This window comes from Vigna unguiculata, unplaced genomic scaffold, assembly GCF_037176805.1.
Source record: "Vigna unguiculata cultivar grain cowpea cultivar isolate G323 ecotype 2 unplaced genomic scaffold, ASM3717680v1 ptg000033l, whole genome shotgun sequence".
Classification (NCBI taxonomy): Eukaryota; Viridiplantae; Streptophyta; class Magnoliopsida; order Fabales; family Fabaceae; genus Vigna; species Vigna unguiculata.
This window is the reverse complement of record NW_028196677.1, coordinates 203,394-214,011: the sequence shown is the minus strand read 5'-3', so window position 1 is coordinate 214,011 and position 10,618 is coordinate 203,394.

Below are 10,618 nucleotides of genomic sequence, written 5' to 3'. Positions count from 1 at the left end.
TTTACACCCTTTTCAAACCGAAAATATTTTGCCACCCAATTCACACCTACAATTTTTGCACCCCCTTTTCACACCTAAAATTTATTGACACCCTTTTCACACCGAAAATTTATTTACACCCTTTTCATACCAAAAATATTTTTACACCCTTTTCAAACCGAAAATATTTTGCCACCCAATTCACACCTACAATTTTTGCACCCCCTTTTCACACCTCAAATTTATTGATACCCTTTTCACACCGAAAATTTATTTACACCCTTTTCATACCAAAAATATTTTTACACCCTTTTCAAACCTCAAATATTTTTCCACCCAATTCACACCTACAATTTTTTACACCCGCTTTTGACACCTCAAATTTATTTACACCCTTTTCATACCGAAAACATTTTTCCACCCAATTCACACCTACAATTTTTGCACACCCTTTTCACACCTCAAATTTATTTACACCCTTTTCAAACCGAAAATATTTTGCCACCCAATTCACACCTACAATTTTTGCACCCCCTTTTCACACCTCAAATTTATTGACACCCTTTTCACACCTCAAATTTATTGACACCCTTTTCACACCGAAAATTTATTTACACCCTTTTCATACCTAAAATATTTTTACACCCTTTTCACACCTCAAATATTTTTCCACCCAATTCACACCTACAATTTTTTACACCCGCTTTTGACACCTCAAATTTATTTACACCCTTTTCAAACCGAAAATATTTTTCCACCCAATTCACACCTACAATTTTTTACACCCGCTTTTGACACCTCAAATTTATTTACACCCTTTTCAAACCGAAAATATTTTGCCACCCAATTCACACCTACAATTTTTGCACCCCCTTTTCACACCTAAAATTTATTGACACCCTTTTCACACCGAAAATTTATTTACACCCTTTTCATACCAAAAATATTTTTACACCCTTTTCAAACCGAAAATATTTTGCCACCCAATTCACACCTACAATTTTTGCACCCCCTTTTCACACCTCAAATTTATTGATACCCTTTTCACACCGAAAATTTATTTACACCCTTTTCATACCAAAAATATTTTTACACCCTTTTCAAACCTCAAATATTTTTCCACCCAATTCACACCTACAATTTTTTACACCCGCTTTTGACACCTCAAATTTATTTACACCCTTTTCAAACCGAAAATATTTTTCCACCCAATTCACACCTACAATTTTTGCACCCCCTTTTCACACCTCAAATTTATTGACACCCTTTTCACACCTCAAATTTATTGACACCCTTTTCACACCGAAAATTTATTTACACCCTTTTCATATCGAAAATATTTTTACACCCTTTTCACACCTCAAATATTTTTCCACCCAATTCACACCTACAATTTTTTACACCCGATTTTGACACCTCAAATTTATTTACACCCTTTTCATACCGAAAATATTTTTCCACCCAATTCACACCTACAATTTTTGCACCCCCTTTTCACACCTCAAATTTATTTACACCCTTTTCAAACCGAAAATATTTTGCCACCCAATTCACACCTACAATTTTTGCACCCCCATTTCACACCTCAAATTTATTGACACCCTTTTCACACCTCAAATTTATTTACACCCTTCTCATACCAAAAATATTTTTACACCCTTTTCAAACCGAAAATATTTTTCCACCCAATTCACACCTACAATTTTTTACACCCGCTTTTGACACCTCAAATTTATTTACACCCTTTTCAAACCGAAAATATTTTTCCACCCAATTCACACCTACAATTTTTTACACCCGCTTTTGACACCTCAAATTTATTTACACCCTTTTTAAACCGAAAATATTTTGCCACCCAATTCACACCGAAAATTTATTTACACCCTTTTCATACCGAAAATATTTTTACACCCTTTTCACACCTCAAATATTTTTCCACCCAATTCACACCTACAATTTTTTACACCCGCTTTTGACACCTCAAATTTATTTACACCCTTTTCATACAGAAAATATTTTTCCACCCAATTCACACCTACAATTTTTGCACCCCCTTTTCACACCTCAAATTTATTTACACCCTTTTCAAACCGAAAATATTTTGCCACCCAATTCACACCTACAATTTTTGCACCCCCTTTTCACACCTCAAATTTATTGACACCCTTTTCACACCGAAAATTTATTTACACCCTTTTCATACCAAAAATATTTTTACACCCTTTTCAAACCTCAAATATTTTTCCACCCAATTCACACCTACAATTTTTTACACCCGCTTTTGACACCTCAAATTTATTTACACCCTTTTCATACCGAAAACATTTTTCCACCCAATTCACACCTACAATTTTTGCACCCCCTTTTCACACCTCAAATTTATTTACACCCTTTTCAAACCGAAAATATTTTGCCACCCAATTCACACCTACAATTTTTACACCCCCTTTTCACACCTCAAATTTATTGACACCCTTTTCACACCTCAAATTTATTGACACCCTTTTCATAACAAAAATATTTTTACACCCTTTTCAAACCTCAAATATTTTTCCTCCCAATTCACACCTACAATTTTTTACACCCGCTTTTGACACCTCAAATTTATTTACACCCTTTTCAAACCGAAAATATTTTTCCACCCAATTCACACCTACAATTTTTGCACCCCCTTTTCACACCTCAAATTTATTGACACCCTTTTCACACCTCAAATTTATTTTTCACACCGAAAATTTATTTACACCCTTTTCATACCGAAAATATTTTTACACCCTTTTCACAACTCAAATATTTTTCAACCCAATTCACACCTACAATTTTTTACACCCGCTTTTGACACCTCAAATTTATTTACACCCTTTTCAAACCGAAAATATTTTTCCACCCAATTCACACCTACAATTTTTGCACCCCCTTTTCACACCTCAAATTTATTGACACCCTTTTCACACCTCAAATTTATTGACACCCTTTTCACACCGAAAATTTATTTACACCCTTTTCATACCGAAAATATTTTTACACCCTTTTCACACCTCAAATATTTTTCCACCCAATTCACACCTACAATTTTTTACACCCGCTTTTGACACCTCAAATTTATTTACACCCTTTTCAAACCGAAAATATTTTTCCACCCAATTCACACCTACAATTTTTTACACCCGCTTTTGACACCTCAAATTTATTTACACCCTTTTCAAACCGAAAATATTTTTCCACCCAATTCACACCTACAATTTTTGCACCCCCTTTTCACACCTAAAATTTATTGACACCCTTTTCACACCGAAAATTTATTTACACCCTTTTCATACCAAAAATATTTTTACACCCTTTTCAAACCGAAAATATTTTGCCACCCAATTCACACCTACAATTTTTGCACCCCCTTTTCACACCGAAAATTTATTGACATCCTTTTCACACCGAAAATTTATTTACACCCTTTTCATACCAAAAATATTTTTACACCCTTTTCAAACTTCAAATATTTTTCCACCCAATTCACACCTACAATTTTTTACACCCGCTTTTGACACCTCAAATTTATTTACACCCTTTTCATACCGAAAATATTTTTCCACCCAATTCACACCTACAATTTTTGCACACCCTTTGCACACCTCAAATTTATTTACACCCTTTTCAAACCGAAAATATTTTGCCACCCAATTCACACCTACAATTTTTGCACCCCCTTTTCACACCTCAAATTTATTGACACCCTTTTCACACCTCAAATTTATTGACACCCTTTTCACACCGAAAATTTATTTACACCCTTTTCATACCGAAAATATTTTTACACCCTTTTCACACCTCAAATATTTTTCCACCCAATTCACACCTACAATTTTTTACACCCGCTTTTGACACCTCAAATTTATTTACACCCTTTTCATACCGAAAATATTTTTCCACCCAATTCACACCTACAATTTTTGCACCCCCTTTTCACACCTCAAATTTATTTACACCCTTTTCAAACCGAAAATATTTTGCCACCCAATTCACACCTACAATTTTTACACCCCCTTTTCACACCTCAAATTTATTGACACCCTTTTCACACCTCAAATTTATTTACACCCTTTTCATACCAAAAATATTTTTACACCCTTTTCAAACCGAAAATATTTTTCCAACCAATTCACACCTACAATTTTTTACACCCGCTTTTGACACCTCAAATTTATTTACACCCTTTTCAAACCGAAAATATTTTTCCACCCAATTCACACCTACAATTTTTTACACCCGCTTTTGACACCTCAAATTTATTTACACCCTTTTCAAACCGAAAATATTTTGCCACCCAATTCACACCGAAAATTTATTTACACCCTTTTCATACCGAAAATATTTTTACACCCTTTTCACACCTCAAATATTTTTCCACCCAATTCACACCTACAATTTTTTACACCCGCTTTTGACACCTCAAATTTATTTACACCCTTTTCATACAGAAAATATTTTTCCACCCAATTCACACCTACAATTTTTGCACCCCCTTTTCACACCTCAAATTTATTTACACCCTTTTCAAACCGAAAATATTTTGCCACCCAATTCACACCTACAATTTTTGCACCCCCTTTTCACACCTCAAATTTATTGACACCCTTTTCACACCGAAAATTTATTTACACCCTTTTCATACCAAAAATATTTTTACACCCTTTTCAAACCTCAAATATTTTTCCACCCAATTCACACCTACAATTTTTTACACCCGCTTTTGACACCTCAAATTTATTTACACCCTTTTCATACCGAAAACATTTTTCCACCCAATTCACACCTACAATTTTTGCACCCCCTTTTCACACCTCAAATTTATTTACACCCTTTTCAAACCGAAAATATTTTGCCACCCAATTCACACCTACAATTTTTACACCCCCTTTTCACACCTCAAATTTATTGACACCCTTTTCACACCTCAAATTTATTGACACCCTTTTCATAACAAAAATATTTTTACACCCTTTTCAAACCTCAAATATTTTTCCTCCCAATTCACACCTACAATTTTTTACACCCGCTTTTGACACCTAAAATTTATTTACACCCTTTTCAAACCGAAAATATTTTTCCACCCAATTCACACCTACAATTTTTGCACCCCCTTTTCACACATCAAATTTATTGACACCCTTTTCACACATCAAATTTATTGACACCCTTTTCACACCGAAAATTTATTTACACCCTTTTCATACCGAAAATATTTTTACACCCTTTTCACACCTCAAATATTTTTCCACCCAATTCACACCTACAATTTTTTACACCCGCTTTTGACACCTCAAATTTATTTACACCCTTTTCATACCGAAAATATTTTTCCACCCAATTCACACCTACAATTTTTGCACACCTCAAATTTATTTACACCCTTTTCAAACCGAAAATATTTTTCCACCCAATTCACACCTACAATTTTTGCACCCCCTTTTCACACCTCAAATTTATTGACACCCTTTTCACACCTCAAATTTATTGACACCCTTTTCACACCGAAAATTTATTTACACCCTTTTCATACCGAAAATATTTTTACACCCTTTTCACACCTCAAATATTTTTCAACCCAATTCACACCTACAATTTTTTACACCCGCTTTTGACACCTCAAATTTATTTACACCCTTTTCAAACCGAAAATATTTTGCCACCCAATTCACACCTACAATTTTTGCACCCCCTTTTCACACCTCAAATTTATTGACACCCTTTTCACACCTCAAATTTATTGACACCCTTTTCACACCGAAAATTTATTTACACCCTTTTCATACCGAAAATATTTTTACACCCTTTTCACACCTCAAATATTTTTCCACCCAATTCACACCTACAATTTTTTACACCCGCTTTTGACACCTCAAATTTATTTACACCCTTTTCATACCGAAAATATTTTTCCACCCAATTCACACCTACAATTTTTGCACCCTCTTTTCACACCTCAAATTTATTTACACCCTTTTCAAACCGAAAATATTTTGCCACCCAATTCACACCTACAATTTTTACACCCCCTTTTCACACCTCAAATTTATTGACACCCTTTTCACACCTCAAATTTATTTACACCCTTTTCATACCAAAAATATTTTTACACCCTTTTCAAACCGAAAATATTTTTCCACCCAATTCACACCTACAATTTTTTACACCCGCTTTTGACACCTCAAATTTATTTACACCCTTTTCAAACCGAAAATATTTTTCCACCCAATTCACACCTACAATTTTTTACACCCGCTTTTGACACCTCAAATTTATTTACACCCTTTTCAAACCGAAAATATTTTGCCACCCAATTCACACCGAAAATTTATTTACACCCTTTTCATACCGAAAATATTTTTACACCCTTTTCACACCTCAAATATTTTTCCACCCAATTCACACCTACAATTTTTTACACCCGCTTTTGCCACCTCAAATTTATTTACACCCTTTTCATACAGAAAATATTTTTCCACCCAATTCACACCTACAATTTTTGCACCCCCTTTTCACACCTCAAATTTATTTACATCCTTTTCAAACCGAAAATATTTTGCCACCCAATTCACACCTACAATTTTTGCACCCCCTTTTCACACCTCAAATTTATTGACACCCTTTTCACACCGAAAATTTATTTACACCCTTTTGATACCAAAACTATTTTTACACCCTTTTCAAACCTCAAATATTTTTCCACCCAATTCACACCTACAATTTTTTACACCCGCTTTTGACACCTCAAATTTATTTACACCCTTTTCATACCGAAAACATTTTTCCACCCAATTCACACCTACAATTTTTGCACCCCCTTTTCACACCTCAAATTTATTTACACCCTTTTCAAACCGAAAATATTTTGCCACCCAATTCACACCTACAATTTTTACACCCCCTTTTCACACCTCAAATTTATTGACACCCTTTTCACACCTCAAATTTATTGACACCCTTTTCATACCAAAAATACTTTTACACCCTTTTCAAACCTCAAATATTTTTCCACCCAATTCACACCTACAATTTTTTACACCCGCTTTTGACACCTCAAATTTATTTGCACCCTTTTCAAACCGAAAATATTTTTCCACCCAATTCACACCTACAATTTTTGCACCCCCTTTTCACACCTCAAATTTATTGACACCCTTTTCACACCTCAAATTTATTGACACCCTTTTCACACCGAAAATTTATTTACACCCTTTTCATACCGAAAATATTTTTACACCCTTTTCACACCTCAAATATTTTTCCACCCAATTCACACCTACAATTTTTTACACCCGCTTTTGACACCTCAAATTTATTTACACCCTTTTCAAACCGAAAATATTTTTCCACCCAATTCACACATACAACTTTTTACACCCGCTTTTGACACCTCAAATTTATTTACACCCTTTTCAAACCGAAAATATTTTGCCACCCAATTCACACCTACAATTTTTGCACCCCCTTTTCACACCTAAAATTTATTGACACCCTTTTCACACCGAAAATTTATTTACACCCTTTTCATACCAAAAATATTTTTACACCCTTTTCAAACCGAAAATATTTTGCCACCCAATTCACACCTACAATTTTTGCACCCCCTTTTCACACCTCAAATTTATTGACACCCTTTTCACACCGAAAATTTATTTACACCCTTTTCATACCAAAAATATTTTTACACCCTTTTCAAACCTCAAATATTTTTCCACCCAATTCACACCTACAATTTTTTACACCCGCTTTTGACACCTCAAATTTATTTACACCCTTTTCATACCGAAAATATTTTTCCACCCAATTCACACCTACAATTTTTGCACACCCTTTTCACACCTCAAATTTATTTACACCCTTTTCAAACCGAAAATATTTTGCCACCCAATTCACACCTACAATTTTTGCACCCCCTTTTCACACCTCAAATTTATTGACACCCTTTTCACACCTCAAATTTATTGACACCCTTTTCACACCGAAAATTTATTTACACCCTTTTCATACCGAAAATATTTTTACACCCTTTTCACACCTCAAATATTTTTCCACCCAATTCACACCTACAATTTTTTACACCCGCTTTTGACACCTCAAATTTATTTACACCCTTTTCAAACCGAAAATATTTTGCCACCCAATTCACACCTACAATTTTTACACCCCCTTTTCACACCTCAAATTTATTGACACCCTTTTCACACCTCAAATTTATTGACACCCTTTTCATACCAAAAATATTTTTACACCCTTTTCAAACCTCAAATATTTTTCCACCCAATTCACACCTACAATTTTTTACACCCGCTTTTGACACCTCAAATTTATTTACACCCTTTTCATACCAAAAACATTTTTACACCCTTTTCAAACCGAAAATATTTTGCCACCCAATTCACACCTACAATTTTTGCACCCCCTTTTCACACCTCAAATTTATTTACACCCTTTTCAAACCTCAAATATTTTTCCACCCAATTCACACCTACAATTTTTTACACCCGCTTTTGACACCTCAAATTTATTTACACCCTTTTCATACCGAAAACATTTTTCCACCCAATTCACACCTACAATTTTTGCACCCCCTTTTCACACCTCAAATTTATTTACACCCTTTTCAAACCGAAAATATTTTGCCACCCAATTCACACCTACAAATTTTACACCCCCTTTTCACACCTCAAATTTATTGACACCCTTTTCACACCTCAAATTTATTGACACCCTTTTCATACCAAAAATACTTTTACACCCTTTTCAAACCTCAAATATTTTTCCACCCAATTCACACCTACAATTTTTTACACCCGCTTTTGACACCTCAAATTTATTTGCACCCTTTTCAAACCGAAAATATTTTTCCACCCAATTCACACCTACAATTTTTGCACCCCCTTTTCACACCTCAAATTTATTGACACCCTTTTCACACCTCAAATTTATTGACACCCTTTTCACACCGAAAATTTATTTACACCCTTTTCATACCGAAAATATTTTTACACCCTTTTCACACCTCAAATATTTTTCCACCCAATTCACACCTACAATTTTTTACACCCGCTTTTGACACCTCAAATTTATTTACACCCTTTTCAAACCGAAAATATTTTGCCACCCAATTCACACCTACAATTTTTACACCCCCTTTTCACACCTCAAATTTATTGACACCCTTTTCACACCTCAAATTTATTGACACCCTTTTCATACCAAAAATATTTTTACACCCTTTTCAAACCTCAAATATTTTTCCACCCAATTCACACCTACAATTTTTTACACCCGCTTTTGACACCTCAAATTAATTTACACCCTTTTCAAACCGAAAATATTTTTCCACCCAATTCACACCTACAATTTTTGCACCCCCTTTTCACACCTCAAATTTATTGACTCCCTTTTCACACCTCAAATTTATTGACACCCTTTTCACACCGAAAATTTATTTACACCCTTTTCATACCGAAAATATTTTTACTCCTTTTTCACACCTCAAATATTTTTCAACCCAATTCACACCTACAATTTTTTACACCCGCTTTTGACACCTCAAATTTATTTACACCCTTTTCAAACCGAAAATATTTTTCCACCCAATTCACACCTACAATTTTTGCACCCCCTTTTCACACCTCAAATTTATTGACACCCTTTTCACACCTCAAATTTATTGACACCCTTTTCACACCGAAAATTTATTTACACCCTTTTCATACCGAAAATATTTTTACACCCTTTTCACACCTCAAATATTTTTCCACCCAATTCACACCTACAATTTTTTACACCCGCTTTTGACACCTCAAATTTATTTACACCCTTTTCAAACCGAAAATATTTTTCCACCCAATTCACACATACAATTTTTTACACCCGCTTTTGACACCTCAAATTTATTTACACCCTTTTCAAACCGAAAATATTTTTCCACCCAATTCACACCTACAATTTTTGCACCCCCTTTTCACACCTCAAATTTATTTACACCCTTTTCAAACCGAAAATATTTTGCCACCCAATTCACACCTACAATTTTTGCACCCCCTTTTCACACCTCAAATTTATTGACACCCTTTTCACACCTCAAATTTATTGACACCCTTTTCACACCGAAAATTTATTTACACCCTTTTCACACCTCAAATATTTTTCCACCCAATTCACACCTACAATTTTTTACACCCGATTTTGACACCTCAAATTTATTTACACCCTTTTCAAACCGAAAATATTTTTCCACCCAATTCACACATACAATTTTTTACACCCGCTTTTGACACCTCAAATTTATTTACACCCTTTTCAAACCGAAAATATTTTGCCACCCAATTCACACCTACAATTTTTGCACCCCCTTTTCACACCTAAAATTTATTGACACCCTTTTCACACCGAAAATTTATTTACACCCTTTTCATACCAAAAATATTTTTACACCCTTTTCAAACCGAAAATATTTTGCCACCCAATTCACACCTACAATTTTTGCACCCCCTTTTCACACCTAAAATTTATTGACACCCTTTTCACACCGAAAATTTATTTACACCCTTTTCATACCAAAAATATTTTTACACCCTTTTCAAACCGAAAATATTTTGCCACCCAA